General features: G+C 41.8%; 1 long non-coding RNA gene across 1 annotated transcript in view; it reads right to left on the reverse strand.

Moving 5' to 3' along the window:
• Positions 1-17,015: 17,015 nt before the first annotated feature.
• LOC139178004 (uncharacterized) overlaps positions 17,016-21,397 on the reverse strand; it is a 43,508-nt gene continuing 39,126 nt past the window's right edge. Inside the window, exon 4 of the long non-coding RNA XR_011562427.1 lies at positions 17,016-18,464. This is a non-coding gene — a long non-coding RNA (uncharacterized lncRNA). The remainder of the gene's footprint in view (positions 18,465-21,397) is intronic.

A 21,397-nucleotide genomic window follows, 5' to 3' on the forward strand; every position in this document is an offset into this window, starting at 1 on the left:
ATCCTGGCCCTCTGCTCCCAAGCAGTGTGGCTTTGAGTAACTTATTCAGTCTCTCTGAACTTCAGTTTCCTCAGCCAAAAAATGGGGATGATATTAGCACCTATTTCTCTGGGTTTTGTTAGGATTTAATGATATAATCACCTGATGTTAATATCCTCATCATCATATGTGAGCAGTATCTTCAATGCATCAGGCACTATACTAAGTGCTACTGAATCTTCTTGCCTAGGGTTTTAATGCATATTTAAAGAATTAACACATTAAGCCACTTGAGTAAACCAGAGGCTCATATTCTACCCAAAGCAGTGCAGTACTGGCAGTGGAATTCCAGGTGGGTGATCTAAGGATAGATGAGGTGTTTTTAAGAGCTTCCAAATGCTCATACTCTACCTGACAGTTCAGTTCAGTTCAGTGGTTCAGTCATGTCCAACTCTTTGCGACTCCATGGACTGCAGCACGCCAGGCCTCCCTGTCCATCACTAACTCCTGGAGTTTACTCAAACTCATGTCCATTGAGTCGGTGATGTCATCCAACCATCTCATCCTCTGTCATCCCCTTCTCCTCTCAACCTTCAATCTTTCCCAGCATCAGGGTCTTTTCAAATGAGTCAGTTCTTTGCATCAGGTGGCCAAAGTATTGGACTTTCAGTTTCAGCATCAGTCCTTCCAATGAATATTCAGGATTGATTTCCTTTAGGATGGACTGGGTGGATCTCCTTGCAGTCCAAGGGACTGACAGACAGGGCTTTTTCCTTCATCCTTACACAGAGCCTTGGCAAGAAAAATGGATGAAGGAAAAGCACATCAAGAACACTCACAAGGGGCAGACTTGAGTTTGGAGGTATTGATGTTTCTCTCTCTTGTAAGGGATGGTGGGTTGCTGATAAAATACCCTGCACTGTTCTCTGTCTATCCAAGTAGCATCAAATCCTTACATCAACCAACCTCTTGATTTTGAACACCTATCTTCTCTTCTTCCTCCCAACCCAGTATTTCCAGGTATTCATGAGCCAGTAATTTTCTTAAGTCCAAAACTGCAAAGGACTGACACTCAAAAAAACTAATATCCTTTTATAGCCAAAAAAAAAAAAAGTGCTGTTTACTATCACCATAATTTCATTTCTCAAGTAAGGAAGAAATCTTATATTAAAGAATCTTATGGAAAAAAAATAAGCAGCTTCATGAAAAATTCTCTCCTTTGTCCAGATTTGACCTGGGCCTGGAAACATCTTAGCACACACCAGGGTCAGGAACCCCCTTGCAGAGGCCTTGCTTATGGGTGTGTGGTCAGAGCTGAGGGAGAGGCAGGGACAGGGGAATTCAGTTCCTTGATGTCGGTGTTTCTTATGGGGATGTCAGGAGTACCTGGTTGTGTGTGTGTGTGTGTGTCTGTGTGTGTCTCTGTGTGTGTGTGTGTATTGCCAGGGTGGGAGTTGGGGTGAGGGTAGTTTGCTACTTTAGAGTCCAGACAAGGCCAGCTTCCTGGCCATGGGCAGCCAGTGCAGTCACACAACGTCCACTCTCAGAAGAACCCTGGGTTTGGCTTAATGCTCTGCTGTCACCATCTGGAAATTCTAATAATTTTTGAATAAAGACTCCACATTTTCATGTTTCACTGGACCTTAAAAGTTCTGTAGCTGATTCTGAGACGTCACAGAACTTAGTTGATGGTTGCATCAGACATCTCGTAAGCACTGTTCTCAACTTGTTTACAGCTAAAAATGAGCGTATGGTGTGCCCGGTACCTTCTACCCTCGGTCTCCACAGCATGCCTGTGGGAACTTAGGCTTGCACAACCCAGAAGGAGGGAGAGTTACTTCTCCACAGAATGGCCCTTGGCCATTGGCCAAGTGGAGCTGACAAAAAAGCACTTCCTCCATTCATCTCAGGGGTAAACAGCTATAAAATGCATTGTGAGGCTTCTCAGAATGTCCTGAAGGTTTTACACTGACATGGATACTTCTGGTCCTGTTTATTAGCCCTGTCCGTCTCACAGAGGACCCTTTGCTTTGGAGGAATCCTAGGCTAAGATGATAGTTCACATTGTCCTTGTACTGTGTGCCCCAGGACCGTGGACTCTCAGGGTCTTGGCTCTTGCACAACCCTTAGGCACACAGTTATGCTCTGGGTTACTTGCCTCCAGGATCTGTTTCCCAAAGGACCCGGGTCTGCTGGGACACTGCTGTGTGCCTGCAAGCGGGAGCCAGGAGGCCTTGTGCTGTTGGGAGACTTGGCTATTTTGGCCTCATGCTGAGAAGCTAGGCTTTCCCCAAACCACCTTCTAGTTGAAAATCCCCTCACTCTAGACTACAGTTTCTCTGCTGGTTGTATTAGATCTCAGAAACAATAAATTATCCACCACAACTTTTAGCAAGACCAAGATTTAGTGCATTTTTTAATATTTGAAAAAAACTCCTCTGCATTTCATTTCAGCATTGCAGGTCTTCACATAGCACAGACTACACTGGCACTTTTTAAAAAATTAAAGCTTTATTGAGATATTATTTACATACCATACAATTCACTCAAATTATACAATTCAGTAGTTCCTAGTATATTCACAGAGCTATGCAGCCATTAGTACAATCAACTTTAGAATATTTTCATCACTTGAAAAAGAAACCCTGTGCCCATTAGCAATCACTTTTCACTTATCCCCAAATCCCCCAGCCCTAATATATTTTCTGTCTATATGGATTTGCCTGTTCTAGACATTTCATTTAAATAGAATCATACAGTATTTGAGCCTTTGAGATTGGCATCTTTCACTTAGCATAATATTTTCAAGGTGCATCATGTTGTAGCATGTATCAGTTCCTTTCTATGGCTGTCTATGTTTCGGTGTATGAATGTGTGTGTGTGTTAGTTGCTCAATCGTGTCTGACTCTACTGACTGTAGCCTGCCAGGCTTCTCTGTTCATGGGATTCTCCAGCAAGAATACTGGAGTGGTTTGCTGTTTCCCTTCTCCAGAGGATCTTCCCCACCCAGGGATCAAACCCTGGTCTGTATTGCAGGCAAATTCTTCACCATTTGAGCTATTTATCCATGCATCAGTTAATGGACATTTGGGTTGTTCCCACCTCTTTTTTGGCTATTGTAAAAAATAATGCTTTGAATATTTATGAATCTGTTTGTGTTGATATGTTTTCATTTCTCTTGAAATGAAAGTAGAATTGCTAGGTAACATGGTAATTCGATGTTTAATCTTCTGAGAAACTGCTATACTTTTCCAAAGTGGCTACTACATTTTACATTCCTGCTAGCAATGTGTGAGAGTTCAAATTTTTCTACATCCTCACCAATACTTATTATTTCCCTTTATGATTTTAGCCATCACACTGGGTGCGAAGTGGTTATCTCATTGTCGTTTTGATTTGCATTTCCCTAATGACTAATGATACTGAACATCTTTTCATTTACTCATTGGCCATTTGTCTGTCTTCTTTAGAGAAATATCTACTCAGATCCTTTGTTAATGGCATTTTATTTTTATTCTTGTGTTGTAAGAGATATTTATATATTATGGTAGTAATCCTTATCAGACATGTGATATACAAAATTTTTCTCCCTTTCTGTGGACTGTCTTTTCACTTTTTTGGTGGTGTCCTATGAAACAAAATGTTTTAATTTTGATGATATCTAAAAAATTTATTATTTCTTCTGTTGCTTGTACTTATGGTGCAGAATCTAAGTAGACATTTCCTAGTTCAAAGTCATGAGGATTTATGCTTGTGCTTTCTTGTAAGAGTTTTATAGTTTTAGGTCTTAAAATTAGATCTTTGACTCATTTTGAGTTCGTTTTTATACATAGTATATATGGTGTGAAGTGTAGGTCCAACTTCATTCTACACTGAATGTATACTTATCTTAGCACCACGTGTTGAAGAGACTTTTAGCTCCCCATTTAATTGTCTATACTCCATTTTCAAAAGTGAGTTGATTGTAAGAGATTATTTCTGTCTTTTCAATACTATTCTATTGATTTTTATATCTACCATTATGCCAGTTCCACCCTGTCTTGATTACTATAGCTTTATAGTAAGTTTTGAAATTAGGAAGTGAGGTCTCAAACTTTATTCTTTTTCAAGACTGGTTTGCCTATTTTGAGCTCCTTAATTTTCATATGAACTTTAAAATCAGTTTTTTAATTTCTTCAAAGAAGGCAGAAAAGATTTTGATACATGTCTCATTGAATCTGTAGATAAATTTGACAGTACCAGGTAAGTAGAAACTTTTCTTCTCCCCTGACCTATTCACTCTGAGTGTACTTCAGCTCTGCAGGGATTGAAACCATAAAAGCCAGAGGAAGCACAGATAAGAGAGCAGACAGACCCTTTACTTCCTTGACTTCAGACCCACAGCATCAGAGGGGGAGAAGCCACAATTTAAAGGCAAATTTGAAATTTCAACTATTATGTAAGACTAGACACATTTGGAAGCAAATCTGAAATTATGATTTATGACTTGAAGTGACCCTAGAATTGTGTGTATTACTCAAGAGTGACCAGAGAATTCTTAAGGACTTTCCATGCTCTGGCATAAAAATCAGCAGACATGGCCCCACAGAGCTGATTGAAGGGGACAGTGAAAGACAAAAATGAAATTGTTTTCTGCTGACACTCTGTGTACTGCTTGTTCAATACAGTGTTTGCCTGAGAAGCATGCATTTTTATTTGTTAGAATCACGCCTTGACCACAGGGCTGAGTGCCAGAAGCTGCTGAGTTTTATTTCAAATTCAGTTTCACTCTAATAATGCCCTATCTATATACTATTTCTTCCCAGGGGCCTTGTCTGACCACTCCATTTTTATGGACTCAGTCACCACAGTGGACCTATGTCCTTCTTTCTGGCCACTGGGCATTGGAACCTCCTTCCTATGTCTGGGAAACCTCTGATGTTAGGAAGTAGAACCCCACCGAGGGATAGAAGCCAAAATGTCAGGTGCTGAAGTCCCCCCCTGTGGTGGTTGTGCAAGTGTAGCCCAGCAATGGGAGGAGTTGGGTTGCCTGGACTTCATTGTGGTGACAGATGGTGGTAGCGGAAGCCACATCTGTTTCTAGAGGCGGCAGTGAGCGAGGAAAGGGCCTGGTGTTATAGTGTGGGTGGTAGAGCCTGCAGAGCCTGTGCCCTGAGGGGGCCGTGGAGTCTGTTGGCCAGTTCTGCTATGTGGGCTTGGCAGCAGATCCTGGCTCTGTAGCTATGCCTGGTTCTCTGGTGCTCCTGGGCATCCACTGAGCTTCTCAGTCATCTTTTTTCTTTTCTATTTTTTTGGAAGTAATTATAGATTTACAAAAAGCTCCAGACATAGTAGAGAGTGTCCTCAGGTACTCTCACCCAGCTTCTCCTAAGGTTAATATCTTTATATAACTACGATACTTCTGTCAAAACTAAGGAACTACCATTGGTATAACACTATTATCCAAATGACAGACTTTATTTCACCAGCTTTCCCACTAAGGTTCCTTTTTTCTTACAGGATCCAGTTCAGGAGACCACTTTCCTTTTGGTTGTCATGTCTCCTGGGTCTCCTTTCATCTGTGACAATTTCTTAATAGTCTTTCCTTGTTTTCTAAGAGAACCTGTCAGTTGTTTTGTAAAATGTTTCTCAAGTTGAATTTATCTGATGTTTTCTCGCTATTTGATTGGAATTATGGATTTGGGGGAAGAACTGCATGGAGGTGAAGTGTCTCTTCCCTTCAAGTGTTGAATATTAGGGCGTACTTGATATCCACATGACTTACCACTGGTATATTAACTTTGATCAGCTAGTTAAAGTGCTGATAGATTTCTCCACTGTGAAGCTACTATTTTTCCTTTTTCATACTTTTTTTTAGAAGGGAGTCCCTAAGTCCAGCTCACACTTAGAGATAGGGAAGTTGAGTTCCATCTGCTAGAGAAGGCTCGTGTTCATATATTATTTGCAATTCTTCTGTAAGAAAGGTTTGTCCTTTCTCCTCTATGTATGTATGTATATATGCCTATAGACATTTATCTATCTATCCAATTCTCATTCTAGCACAAGAAAAGGGCATTTGTTAGTAAAAATTCAGAGAGAAAGTTTAGAACCCAATGGCAGGAAAAATAACCAGCATCAAAGGTCTAGAGAAATATAAACTGAGACAAGAGACCACATGGAGGAAACAAGAGAGATGATCTCTATGAACCTGCTCTATTTCCTTGGCAGTGGACTGGTGCCTGCTACAAGGGTCTTAGTTTTCATTTCCTCATGGCTTCAACTAGCCAGAGCCTCCATATAGCCTGAGCCTCTCCTGTATCCCCAGACTACATGACTGTTGCATCAGGTCATAATGTCATCTGACTACAATCCAGGGCCACCTGGCTCAAATTCTCAAGAGAAAGGAGCTTTCTCAGTCTAACTTATACAGTCATTCTTCCTAAGTCAGGTATCCACTAGAATTCAGTTAGCTGTGACTAGCAGTAGGGTAGAATTACTTGCAAAGAGTCAGACACGACTGAGTGACTGAACTGAACTGAACTGAGAATTACTTGGCAAAAAAAAAATGCCAGTATGATGAGCTGGCATTGCAAAATACTCCTACTGCACTTTCTTTGGCTCTTATTGGAGTAAGCATTCTACTACTAAAATAACATATTAAAAAGCAGAGACATTACTTTGCCAACAAAGGTCCGTATAGACAAAGTTATGGTTTTTCCAATAGTCATGTATGGATGCGAGAGTTGGATCATAAAGAAGGCTGAGCACTGAAGAATTGATGCTTTCAAATTGTAGTGCTGAAGAAGACGTTTGAGAGCCTCTTGGACAGCAAGGAGATCAAACCAATCAATCCTAACAGAATTCAACCCTGAATATTCATTGGAAGGACTGATGCTGAAGCTGAAGCTCCAGTACTTTGGCCACATGATGTGAAGAGCTGAAGGTCTTTTCAATGGAAAAGACCCTGATGCTGGGAAAGACTGAAGACAAAAGAAGGAGGGGGTGATAGAGGAAGAGATGGTTGGATGGCATCATCAACTCAATGGACATGAGTTTTGAGCAAACTCCAGGAGATAGTAAAGGACAGGGAAGCCTGGCGTGCTGCAGTCCGTGGTGTAGCAAAGAGTCAGGCACGACTTAGTGACTGAACAACAACAACTAAAATAACATCCAGAGTTGCATTCATTTCAAAGTCTACATGTGGGCTCTTCTGCTTACCAAACAGTGCTCTTCAATGATAATATTTATTCTCGAATATTTTGGAATATCCACCTAAAATTTTCTTGAACAGATAACATTTAGCTGCTCTGGAAGCCTTGGTGGGGGCTTTCATGTCACCTTCTCAGCCTCTCCATCCTCTCCCCAGTAGCTGCCAAGATCCCCTTCAGAATATGGCTTAAGGGATGTAGACCAGATAAATGACTTACTTCTCTGGGACTCAGTTTTCATGTTGAAGAATGAAAAGTCACCGCTTTCATATATCATTCTCCTCTATGAAACTATACTGAGGGGCCCTGGGAAATTCAGAGTTCCTGCCTTGAAAAACATCATAACGATGAATTTAGTAATAAAACCTTCAAGGTCCCAGAAGGCACACCCAAACTGGGTCACTGAGAAGCAGTTAACAACGGACTCTACAGAGATGTGAACAGGGTTCTGAAAAAAGAAGTATGGCTCCGTACGCCCAGGACCTGCCACCACAGGTAGCCATCGCAACCCCTCAGGCCGGAAGGACAAAGGAAAGAGTGGTTCCTAGAGTTGGAGAGAGAGGTTCCCTGGCTGTGAGAAGCAGCCAACCTCAGAGAATGGAAGGGAGAAACCTGGGGGGTGGTGGAGGGGGCGGTGCGGACACACACTTATCCCTGCCTCCTCCCTTCTGACCTCCTGCCAGTTGACTGCCATCCACTGAACCCAATAGGAAACCAGAGGGCCAGGTTGCCTTTGATTTAGTCCATAGACAGCAACCTTCCCGGACAGACAGCAGGGTGGAGAGGGTGGGGAAATGGCTCTACAGAAACACAAGGAAGGTACAAGACAGATGGCATGTAGCCCAACCAGGCCTAGAACCCCAGTACCAGACTTGTATCATCAAGCTCTTAAAACACTCTGATTTCTCATTTTCTCCTGTTACCCTAGGTTGGCTGCTCCAAGGTTTGTTTCGTGTTACAGATGAAGGAGCAGCTTAGCTTTGCAAACTGTGAGGGCCCCACTTTGGCCTGCATTTTACAGTCCAGTCATGAAAGACCTTGGCCTTCATGCCTGCTTTTCTTGCATTTCCTCCAGCTCCAGAGGCCAGAAAACTATCTTATGGCCCCTCCATCCTGTTCTCTGATGGACTTGCTTCTAGATGAAGTGCTTTGCTGAGAAACCCTTCCTTATGAGAACACCGGAAAGCCCCCAATAATTGTGTGTGTGTGTGTGTGTGTGTGTGTGCAATGGAAAAACAAGCCTCAAATTGCTTTCTGAGTAAGTGAGGTCTGCATTCTTCCTGGAAAGAGTTTTCTTCTCTGAGGCTGCTATTGCCACGGTCAATTGAGAACTAGGAAGCTGCTTGCAGAAACCTTCGCCTGTGCTTTGGAATGTAATTGAAAACAACTGTTCTGTTTCTACTGAAATGTGTAGGGAGTTGGAACCAACACTGGCAGCTAGTCCAGGAGTGGGTGGGGGAAGAATGGTTTGGAGGAGGGGAAGGGAAAATAGTGGTTGGGTTGGGGTAGGGAAAAAAAAATTTTTTTTATTGGTGAAAAGAAGGGAAAATAATTGGAGGTTTCCATGTAGAACAAATTTCCGTCTGACCCGCCCTGATGGCAAAGTAGGCTATGGATGAGAGAAGCTGGTTGAACTTTTTAGACTAACAGTCTCAGAGGCAGGCAGTAAGAAAGCGAATCCAGCACAGAAACCTTCCTTTCTTTATTTCCATCCACATTTTAAAAAAAGAGAAGTGGAGGCTAGTTCACACTGCCATGGGGATATTAATAGTTTATAGAAGATAAGGAGAGACCCTCCCAGCCTTAGAAGGAAAATTCCCATTACCTTTCCAGGTATCTGTCTGACTTCAACGAGGAAGGTTGAACACTCATCCCATCATGCCCTTTGCCTTTTGTTTCCTGCAGACTCCATATTCTCTGGCCTTAGCTTTTTTTTCCCCACAAGTCAGAATTTTATTCCTAAACAAATGGCCCATACCAAATGCAGATGAGGGCGGAATCTTTGCCGGCTAGGTCCCCACATGGACAGTTCCTCCCTGAGCAGTGTCTCCTCCAGCCCTGAAAGAGTGGAGGCTGGGATTCCTTCAGGAGATCTGACACATTCTTCCATTACTTGAAGAATCCAGAGAATCTGGGGGCTAAGCTCAAAAGGCAGAGCTCTTACATGCCTTCCTTAGGAGAGAGAGAACATTTTCTCTGTGGTACTGAGTGAGGTGAGAGTTGTTCACATTCAGAAGCATTAAAAAGGACCTTTGAGGTGAAGTTACTTCCTTGAGCTTTTATGTTTGTAAGCCTAGGAATGAATGAGAACTGATCTGAAGTCTTTCATGCTAACCATTTTGGCTGAGAGCCTGGGCCTCTGAGGAATCAACAATGGGCTGGGTCACAGATAGATTTTTGTGGGGACGTCTCCCCTTTTTCTCATCTCCCATAAGATTCCACAGTTCCAATTAATCCCCAAATGTTAACATTCTTGTTATTGTGCAGTTTTATGACAGGCATGTGATAACTAACATTTGCAACAGTGCTGGGCACATAGCAAGTACTTCATGAATGTCTTACATGTCTTAACTTGTTTAATTATCATACTCTATGAAGTTTGTGCTTCCCAGGAGGCTCAGTGGTAAAGAATCTGCCTGCCAATGCAGGAGACTCAGGAGACATGGGTTCGATCCCCAGATCAGGAAGGTCCCCTGGAGAAGGAATTGGCAACCCACTCTAGTATTCTTGCCTGGAAAATCCCGTGAACAGAGGAGCCTGGCAGGCTACAGTCCATAGAGTCACAAACAGTCAGACATGACCGAGCACTAGCATAATGAACTACATATTCCAATAGTATCTCATTTTTCTCCTTTGTAAAGTATAAAGAGACTAATTTGCTCAAGGTCATGTAACTAATGAGTACTTATAAGGATGTTGAGATGTACTGCTCAGCTCCCTCTTCAGAGGTGAAGGACTCGCACCTCCAGCTGCTGAGAGTGTGGCTGCAGACAGCCCTTAGCTGTCAGCCCTTTTTGGGAAAGGCCTTTGCTGAAGAGAACCATCAAGCCTGGGGCCATACTTGCTTCTTCGGGCAGCCTGTATCCAGTGATTGATTAACAGAGGAAGACAAAGGTAATCCCCACCCCCAGTTCATCTCAGGATAATGCTGAAGGTCCATCTCAGTTTCAGAAGCCTGAAAGGTTGACTCAGGCCTTCACTGAGATTACACTGCAGCTTAACTTCTCCCTTAACCCAGTCCTACTTATTTCCTTTTCCTTCCATAGTGGTTGATTCCAGGAACACTCCCTAATAACTCTCTAGCATTCTAAAACCCTTGACTCAGAGTCTGCTTCCTGGAGAACCCACACCATGACAGTATGAGAGCCACAATTTGAACTTGGGCCATCTAGCTCCATTGGCCATGTTCTTAGCTAATGCATTCCCCCATCCCTGCACATGTTTTAATGATATGAATAGAGATCTGTTGCCCACCTTGTTAGAAATAAGGGCCTCTACTGTTTTTCAATGAGCTTCTAAAAGTTTGAGTTCAATGACTCTTGGGCCCTTGAGAACTGAGCCTTGTAAATGACAGCAAGCAGGGCAGGCCCTGGAAGAAGGTTAGAAGCCACCACAGCTTTCTCCCTCAGGGCTTTCTCTGTGTGGAATCTTTGGTGAAAATCTCAGTGATCATCCATGTACCATCCTCACAAGCTTTGTGGAATTATGTCTTTGGATGTAGGCATAGCTCTGGACATGCAACCCCACTTCATCTTCTATAGATGAGGATGCTGAAGTGTAGAAGAGCAGAGGGTTCCCTCCGCTAACCAGTGGCAGAAATGGCTCTGGAACACTGCGCCTGGAGTGTCACTCAAGGGCTCTTTCTACCGCTCTGCTCTTCCACTTTGAGATTTCGTAAAGCATTTCCAACATGATGAATGTGGCAGAGACAGTTGATGCACAGTGCGTATTCCCTGTGTCCCTCTAACACTTTCCAGCTTCCTCTGTAGTTAGGTTGGAATCACGAGACCATTTGGCTTGAACTGTGAGTAGAAGTGGAGGAGGAGCCTCATCCAAGCTAGTGAGTTCAGGTCAGTGTCCCTTTTCCATTCTTCATGTGCTCACAAAGGAGAACTCAGAGATCAGCTGGAACATATGGCAAAGCTGCAAGGCAGAGGACGGCCTTCCAACTTACATGAGACTTCATCTGAGCATGAAATAAGCCACAGCTCTCTGAAGCCACTGAGATTTCAAAAGTTTGCCTTTGAGATGCAAGTATCCACTACCAACTCAACAGGCTTCTATTTCTGGACCAGCTTGCTGGAACAAGACATAAGGAGCAAGATTTGGAAACAGCAGGCCTCCATGTGGGAGAAGTCAATAGGAATGCGATACTCATCACTTGGACACCTCTTTCTTAACTCAGAGGCAGAGGCTTGAGAGAAGGCAGGAATTTCAAAGTTGAGGAAAGAAGACCAGTTGCTACTTGAGTGTACCTTCCTACTCTAGGAAATCAAGTTTCCAAGGATATAGCGAAGGCTGTTAGGTAGCTCTGGTGTGTTCTTTCTTGATTCTCTTTCTACAACCAGGGTGGGGTTGTGGCCACATTGCCTTTTCAAGCCTGAGCCCAGCTGCATCCCCTCTCACAAGTGACCTCGGAACTAGGAGGAGGAACTGAGCCAATGAGACTTCCCTATGAAACCTCTTCTTCAGACCCCAGTTCATGCCCCACCTGCAGTGGGCCTCTCAGGACCCAGCTCTGAACTGAGAATTCACATCCCTTTCCCTTGGTGGGCACAACTGTGATTCCAAACAAACCCCTCTCTGCCAGGCAGTTGGTTCTGCAGCAATAACTGGGTGGCCATTGGCTCTAGGACCTCAAATTGAAACATGGATTGCTGGCCCCAGTGTTGAATTCTGGCCAGCTGGCCTTGGTGGTTTTGGGTGTCCTGCCACTGAGCCCGTACACCCACGGTGGTGAAGTTCACTGATGGAGAGCTGCGTTGCCTGTGCCTTTCTCCCTCCAGAGATGGCATTTTATTTCAGAGTGACTGCCCCATAGATGATCACAGTCACACATTCCAGTGTCAGCAGGTGCAAGACCAGACTTTCATATCCTCACCTCATGTAGCTTTTGATAAGATTTACTATTTAAAGTCACAGTTAGTGGTTTCATTGCATGCAGACTCTTCTCAGAGAACAGGATGTGATACAGCTGGACGGTGATTGTGTGGTTGTTGATCATACAGATTAAGTGAGAAATCCCTGTAACTGGGTTGACCTCTTCCATTTTCATTAATAATGACAGTCTTCACTAGGTTCTAGTAGATATAATAATTAGCAAATAAAGAATTAGAAGATCCAGCAAATGCCCAACATTTTATGCATAAAACCAAGGAGTTATTGTCACAAATACTTTATTTTCCTGATGTTTATCTTTTTGAAAAATCTGTTTCAACTGTAAAGATTAAAGTAATACAACAGAAAGAAATGGTCATTTTCTAGTCCTAAATCTCTAACAGGTAAGTGAACAATTTGACATATATTCTTCCATGTTTTTATGCTAACATATCCACAGGGCATGGCAATCCATTCCAATATTCTTGCCTAGAGAAACCCATGGACTGAGGAGCCTGGCGGGCTGCAGTTCATAGGATCACAGAGAATCAGATAGAGGACTGAAATGACTTAGCATGCATGCATGCACACAAATCCACATATTTAAGAAAATGTAAATGGGATCATGCATGCACACATGCTAAGTTGCTTCAGTTGTGTCTGATTCTTTGCAACCCTATGCACTGTAGCCCACCTGCAGGGCTCCTCTGTCCATGGAATTCTGGCAAGAATACTGGAGTGGGTTGCCATGCCCCCCTCTAGGGGATCTTCCTGACCCAGGGATCAAACCTTTGTCTCTTATGTCTCCTGCATTGGCAGGAGGGTTCTTTACAACTAGTGCCATCTGGGAAGCCCAAATGGGATCATACTATACATATATATTACTCTGTAACTTTAATTTTTATTTCATTTTAAGGTATTGGGACATTTTTCCATGTCAGTGGGATCTACCTCATTAAAAAAAAAAAAATTGCAGTGTATAAATATGTGGGTGGACAATGACATACTTAACTCTCCATTGATAGGACTCAGTTCAGTTCAGTCGCTAGGTCGTGTCTGACTCTTTGTGACCCCATGAATCGCAGCACGCCAGGTCTCCCTGTCCATCACCAACTCCTGGAGTTCACTGAGACTCACGTCCATCGAGTCAGTGATGCCATCCAGCCATCTCATCTTCTGTCCTCCCCTTTTCATCCTGCCCTCATTCGCTCCCAGCATCAGAGTCTTTTCCAATGAGTCAACTCTTCACATGAGGTGGCCAAAGTACTGGAGTTTCAGTTTTAGCATCATTCCTTCCAAAGAAATCCCAGGACTGATCTCCTTCAGAATGGACTGATTGGATCTCCTTGCAGTCCAAGGGACTCCCAAGAGGCTTCTCCAAAACCACAGTTCAAAAGCATCAATTCTTTGGCACTCAGCCTTCTTCACAGTCCAACTCTCAACATCCATACATGACCACAGGAAAAACCATAGCCTTGACTAGATGAACCTTTGTTGGCAAAGTAATGTCTGCTTTTGAATATGCTATCTAGGTTGGTCATAACTTTCCTGCCAAGGAGTAAGCGTCTTTTAATTTCATGGCTGCAGTCACCATCTGCAGTGATTTTGGAGCCCAAAAAAATAAAGTCTGACACTGTTTCCACTGTTTCCCCATCTATTTGCCATGAAGTGATGGGACCGGATGCCATGATCTTCCTTTTCGGAATGTTGAGCTTTAAGCCAACTTTTTCACTCTCCACTTTCACTTTCATCAAGAGGCTTTTGAGTTCCTCTTCACTTTCTGCCATACGGGTGGTGTCATCTGCATATCTGAGGTTATTGATATTTCTCCCGGAAATCTTGATTCCAGCTTGTGTTTCTTCCAGTCCAGCGTTTCTCATGATGTACTCTGCATAGAAGTTAAATAAGCAGGGTGACAATATACAGCCTTGACGTACTCCTTTTCCTATTTGGAACCAATCTGTTGTTCCATGTCCAGTTCTAACTGTTGCTTCCTGACCTGCATACAAATTTCTCAAGAAGCAGATCAGGTGTTTTGGTATTCCCATCTCTTTCAGAATTTTCCACAGTTTATTGTGATCCACACAGTCAAAGGCTATGGCATAGTCAAGAAAGCAGAAATAGATGTTTTTCTGGAACTCTCTTGCTTTTTCCATGATCCAGCGGATGTTGGCAATTTGATCTCTGGTTCCTCTGCCTTTTCTAAAACCAGCTTGAACATCAGGAAGTTCACGGTTCAGATATTGCTAAAGCCTGGCTTGGAGAATTTTGAGCATTACTTTACTAGCGTGTGAGATGAGTGCAATTGTGCGGTAGTTTGAGCATTCTTTGGCATTGCCTTTCTTTGGGATTGGGATGAAAACTGACCTTTTCCAGTCCTGTGGCCACTGCTGAGTTTTCCAAATTTGCTGGCATATTGAGTGCAGCACTTTCACAGCATCATCTTTTAGGATTTGAAACAGCTCAGCTGGAATTCCATCACCTCCAGTAGCTTTGTTCGTAGTGATGCTTTCTAAGGCCCACTTGATTCCAGGATGTCTGACTCTAGGTCAGTGATCACACCATCGTGATTATCTGGGTCATGAAGATCTTTTTTGTACAGTTCTTCTGTGTATTCTTGCCATCGCTTCTTAATATCTTCTGCTTCTGTTAGGTCCATACCATTTCTGTCCTTTATCGAGCCCATCTTTGCATGAAATGTTCCCTTGGTATCTCTCATTTTCTTGAAGAGATCTCTAGTCTTTCCCATTCTGTTGTTTTCCTCTATTTCTTTGCATTGATCGCTGAAGAAGGCTTTCTTATCTCTCCTTGCTATTCTTTGGAACTCTGCATTCAGATGTTTATATCTTTCCTTTGCTCCTTTGCTTTTTGCTTCTCTTGTTTTCACAGCTATTTGTAAAACCTCCGCAGACAGCCATTTTGCCTTTTTGCATTTGTTTTCCATGGGGATGATCTTGATTCCTGTCTCCTGTACAATGTCACGAACCTCATTCCATAGTTCATCAGGCGCTCTATCTATCAGATCTAGGCCCTTAAATCTATTTCTCACTTCCACTGTATAATCATAAGGGATTTGATTTAGGTCATACCTGAATGGTCTAGTGGTTTTCCCTACTTTCTTCAATTTCAGTCTGAATTTGGCAATAAGGAGTTCATGATCTGAGCTACAGTCAGCTCCTGGTCTTGTTTTTGCTGACTGTATAGAGCTTCTCCACCTTTGGCTGCAAAGAATATAATCAATCTGATTTTGGTGTTGACCATCTGGTGATGTCCATGTGTAGAGTCTTCTCTTGTGTTGTTGGAAGAGGGTGTTTGTTATGATCAGTACATTTACTTATAGCCATTCATCTTTTATTATGACCAATACTACAATAAGCATCTTTATACAGTATATCTTTGTACATCTGTCCTATAATTTCTTTAGGATAAACCACTAGAATTAGAAATATTAGCTCAAAGGCATGTACAAGAAATCTTTCAAATTGTTAATAGATTATTTTCTAGAAATGTTGCAGCAGTTTATACTACTAGAAAGTAGAATGAGAGTACCCATTTTTGCCATACCTTTGGACGCTGAATATTACCACTCCAATTGCTCTGAAAGGTTTAAATAAATCTTCAATCTTGCTTTAAAAAATTTGCATTTCTCTGTTTATTATTGAATTTAAGCAGTTTCTTTTCAGATAGTGGTAATCATTTGTATTTTATCTAACTGAGTGCTTAATTTTTGCCCATTTTTCTTTTGCTTATGTTTTATAACATAGATAAAAGTTCTATATATTTTATAGATCTTAAACCTTTGTGATATACATTGAAAATATTTTATAATACATTTTATTAGTTTCTCATATTGAAAGACTTGATTTAAAATTTTATGTACTTCTGTAAAAGCAAAAGTCACAAAATTAATTTTCTGCTTTAATGTTTCTGGCTCTGTGACATGCTTACAAAAGCCCTTTCTACCTCAAAAGTATAAAAGTTTTCTACATTTCCTTCAAGTACTTCTAAATGTAAAAACAAAAGAACTTATGAATATTCTCTCATCATATAAAAAATATTTCTCCAAAATGGAGTTAACATATTTCTTTACCCAGTATATAACCATCATTTCAATGCTACATAATGAAATGTGAAACATTGAAATACTCCAGTTATTTTAAAATTCATCTGTAGGTTTTAAATATAAAAACAAATTATATGTGTGTGGATTTTAACTTAGACCCTATATTCTGTTTCATTGGTCTCTTTTTCCATACTTAATTCAAACCCAGAGTGTTTTCATTGCTGTGGCTTTAAAGTATGTCTTGATATTTAGAAGGACAGATTTCCACTCATTAATTTTTTTTGTGTATTTATTCTTTCAAATGAAAGTTAGAATCAATGTAACTGATTTTAACTTTTTGATTCTTTCAAACTGCTATTAGAACTTTATTAGAATTGTGTAAATTTATAAATTAATTTAAAAGGAATTGAAATTTATATGAGATTGAATCTTCCTAAACAGAAATGCAATATTCAGTTCAGTTCAGTTCAGTCACTCAGTTGTGTCCAACTCTTTGCAACCCCATGAACCGCAGCACGCCAGGCCTCCCTGTCCATCACCAACTCCTGGAGTCCACCCAAACCCATGTCCATTACAATATAGAAATCCATTTATTTAAATCCTTCCTGTTTTTCAGTAAAGTTTTTTCTTATGGACATCTTAGGAAAATATAAATATTTAGTAATTCCTAAATTATTTCTGCTATATTAATAATTGTTTGATATTTAAATATTATCTTGCTATATGATTGTCTTACTAAACTCTCTGTTATTAGTTCTAGTTGTTTTTGAGGTATAATTGTATTACAAACAATGACCACTTGTCTCTTCTTTCCTTATATTTCAACTTGTCTTATTGAATTTGTTAGAACCTTCACAAAAATGTATAATATAAATGATCATATTTACCTTATTTCTGATGGAATGTACAACACTAAAAGTAGTTCCTGTTAAGTATGTGTTATCTGTTGACAAAATGTTGTCAAATAAGGAAACTTCCTTCTATATCTGGTTTTAAAAATTCATTATATTTATGTATATGCAACTGCTCAGTCAGTAAAGAGTCTGCCTGCAATACAGGAGATCCGGGTTGATTCCTGGGTCAGAAAGATCCCCTGGAGAAGGAAATGGCAACCATGCCAGTATTCTTGTCTGGAGAATCCCATGGACAGAGGAGCAGTCTGTGGGATCACAAGAGTCGGACACGACTTAGCAACTAAATACCAATTAAGTACACAGCCCACACATGTATATTTTACCAAGAATAGATGTTTAATTTCACTGACTGTCTTTTGACATTTATCCAGATAATTATATAGTTTTTTCATTCAATATAAAATACAATGAATTCTATTAATTGATTTTCCAAAATTCCTGGGATGAGTTAATTGATTAAGATGTATTTTTAAAATATATTACTGTATTCCATTTCTCATATAATATTTAGAATATTTGCCTGTACATTTTTAAGTGAGACTTAATCTATACTTTTCTTTATCGTGTGCCATTTTTGTCAGATTTTGAATATGTGTTATTCTGCCTTCATAGATGGCTTTGCAAATGACTTTTTCCTTTTAAAATGAATTTTAAAGATTACTCTGGGTCACATCCCAGAAACAAAGTGAGAATACTTTTTATTGAGCATGTAGCCCCTCTATATTAACAAATTAGTGCTTCCCAGGCGGCACTAGTGGTAAAGAACCCGCCTGCCAATGCAGGAGACATAAGAGACTCGGTTCAGTCTCTGGGTCAGGAAGATCCCCTGAAGGAGGGTGTGGCGACCCATTCCAGTATTCTTGCTTGGAGGATCCCATGGACAGTGGAGCCTGGCAAGCTGCAGTCCATAGGGTGGCAAAGAGTCAGACACAACTGAAGTGACTTAGCATGCATGCATATAACATATTACCCCCAAACTTTAGTGGCTTAAGACAACAAACATTTATTTCCTCACAACTGTTATGAGTCAGGAACTCAGGAGCGGCTTAGCTAGATGGTTCTGGATCATGATCCCTCATGACATTATAATTAAGATGCTGACTTGACTGGAGCTGGAGAGTAAGACTGTTAGCTGGAGCCTCAGTTCCTTGCCATGAGCTTCTCCACAGAAGCCACTTGAGTATCCTCATGACATAGCAGTTGGCTTTTCCCGAGGTAAGTGATCTAAGAGAGACAGAAGCAATATCTTTTATGACCTAGCTTGATAAATTATACACTACCACTTCTGACATATTCTACTGGTCACATAGACAAATCCTGATAATTACACAAGGATGTAATTACAAAAAGACAGGACTCATTGGGAAACTATTTGGAGTCCAGATACCATATTCCATCTCTTGTCTATGTTTTGGTCATCCTTTTTGATACCCAGTGGTGTTAAAATTGTACCACTGTGGATACTAATTGTAACTAAAACTTTGTAAGTAAGATCAGATCTCATCTTTAGTAACAGGGGTAAATATGATACCACTCTAATGGCAGAAAGCAAAGAGGAACTAAAGAGCCTCTTGATGAGGGTGAAAGAGGAGAGTGAAAAAGCTAGCTTAAAGCTCAACATTAAAAAAACTAGGATCAGGGTACTCTTTCTACCCCCTTCTGATGCCTATGTCAGAAGCTTTCTCTATCTCCTTTATACTTTAATAAAACTTTATTACACAAAAGCTCCGAGCGATCAAGCCTCGTCTCTGGCCCCGGATTGAATTCTTCTCCTCCGGGGGCCAAGAATCCCGGTGTATTTGCGTGATTCAACAACAACCTTTCATCTTGGGGGCTCGTCCGGGATCCTTCAGGACAAGGTAAGGAAGCTTGGAGCTTTAGTTCTTTGTTCTCTTAGCGAACACGTTTTCTGCCATGCTTTACTAACTCTACCGTGTGCTTGTGTCAATGAATGGCATGCCCTGCGTGAAGCAAGTAAGGGGCCCTGCTCTGCGGTTCCACGGTGATCTCATACAGCTTATGGCAGAAACCTGTCGGGGCGTTATACCGACCTGCCAATGCCAAGAGGCACCCAATGTCTCCTTCGGGAACCGACCAGAAATGGGCAAAGCGTGTGGACCGAACTCTCCTTTCTCGGTCAAACTTTTCGGTCTCTTTGACCATTTCATAACTCCTTGGGAATTATAAGTACTAACCTAATCTATCAGATCATAGACTTTCAAGGGACTTGTGATCTATACTGTTACTGTGTACTGTGGCTTAGGTCCCAAACTTGGATTGGTAGTCAAGAAAGTGTCTAGCCTCGCTAGGAATCGAAAGTTCGTAAGCTAGATGGAGCTCTAGCTCCCAGAACATCTCTGAGGTTAAAGATTACTCAGATTGGGACTGCGATGGTTTTTTTTCTTTGGTAACACCGGCTCTTAGTGGATCAGAGGAGGCTGTTATACTGGTGTGGTGATGCTTGGAAAGACCATCTCAGTTTTATGTTCATGTCGGTCTTATTGTAGTCAGGAAATACTCAGGGTCGTGCACAGGCACTCAGGTGACGAATGTTTCCTACAGCGGTCTTAGCTTGGGAGGCATTCCGGAAGGTTACTCTGATTCACCCCGGGTGACATCAGAGGCAAACAAGGTTAAGGGTGAAGAGCTGGACGTCAAGTAGGGATGCTATCAAGTCTACCCCTGGTACATCCCCACCCCATCTCGGTGGTAGAACCGGGAGGGACGAGTACGGGGCCTGCGTCGGTAAGGGACAGACTAAGTCCGACCAGGAAGGAAAAGCTTTTGGTGTACCGTCTGTCTACACCCCCCATCTAGAGCAGGGAGGGACGCCTCCGGTAGAAAAATGGCCTTGGTCGCTTTTTTTCTCTCGTACAGATGGGAGCTAACAATTCCAGCCTCACTCCTTTGAACTGTATCCTGAAAAACTGGGATAGATTTGATCCCCAGGGCTTAAAAAAGACACACCTGGTCTTCCTATGTGATACTGCATGGCCACGGTATCCATTGGAGGATGGCGAACGGTGGCCAGTTGGAGGGTCTCTTAAGTATAATACTGTTCTACAATTAGACCGGTTCTGTAAGGAACAAGGGAAATGGGTAGAAGTAGCATATGTGTTGCCCTTTTTCTCTCTGCGAAATATGCCAGACTTAATGTCCTAAGGGTATAGATTTGGGCGTGAAATCTTCAGCTCCCTCCTGTCCTCTTACTTTGCTCCCGTACCGGGGACTCCAAAATGGGATTCAAACTGCCCACATGGAGGTCCAAATAACTCCTGTCTCAGTACGACCTCAGACTACTCTGGTTTCAGTAGAAACTCAGACCATCGAAGTAAGAGATGAGATGGAGGACAGGAGACAAAGAGAAGAGGAAAAACAGGTTTCTCCACAATCTATCCCTGGGATCATATGCGCAGAGCAGCCAGAGAGACTGAGGAACAGCCACACAAGCTGTTGCCTCTTTATGAAACACCCACCGAGAGAAATAGTCTGTGAGTTAATAAGCCTTTCTCTTATTAAGAAATACAAAGAATCAAGGAGGATCTGGGAGACTATTTAGAGGACCCAGAAAAATATATTAGAGCCTTTAAAGGTGTTACTCTGCTTTATGACCTCACTTGGAAGGATGTGATGTATATCTTGGGACAAACGCTGACTCCTGAGTCAAAGACTCGAGTTTTGGGAAAAGCGGTTGCTTATGGAGATGAGTGGCTTGGTAATGAATCAGTAGGGAAGAGGGAGAACGAGATAGCGGCCCTCCCCACTGAGAATCAGGCGGTCCCAACTATAGAACCAGACTGGGACTACAACACAGCTAAAGGAAGATGGGATCAGAGTCATTTTGTTAGATGTATTCTTGAGGGACTTAGGCAGGCGCGTTCTAAGCCTTTAAACTATGGCAAATTGGCAGATATAGAACAGGAGGAGAAAGAAGCTCCTGGTAAATTCCTAGATAGACTGAGAGAAGGCCTTTGCAGATTCACTGAGATTGATCCCGAAAGTGAAGAGGGAAAAGTGATCTTAAAGGATAGATTTCTCACTCAGTCGGCTCCAGATATCCACCGTAAGCTATTAAAACAGGCGTATGGACCAAATCAGTCTTTAGATACTCTGTTACAACTGGCTCAGACAGTCTATTATGGTAGGGAATATGAGGA

This window comes from Bos indicus, chromosome 20, assembly GCF_029378745.1.
Source record: "Bos indicus isolate NIAB-ARS_2022 breed Sahiwal x Tharparkar chromosome 20, NIAB-ARS_B.indTharparkar_mat_pri_1.0, whole genome shotgun sequence".
NCBI classification, from domain to species: domain Eukaryota; kingdom Metazoa; phylum Chordata; class Mammalia; order Artiodactyla; family Bovidae; genus Bos; species Bos indicus.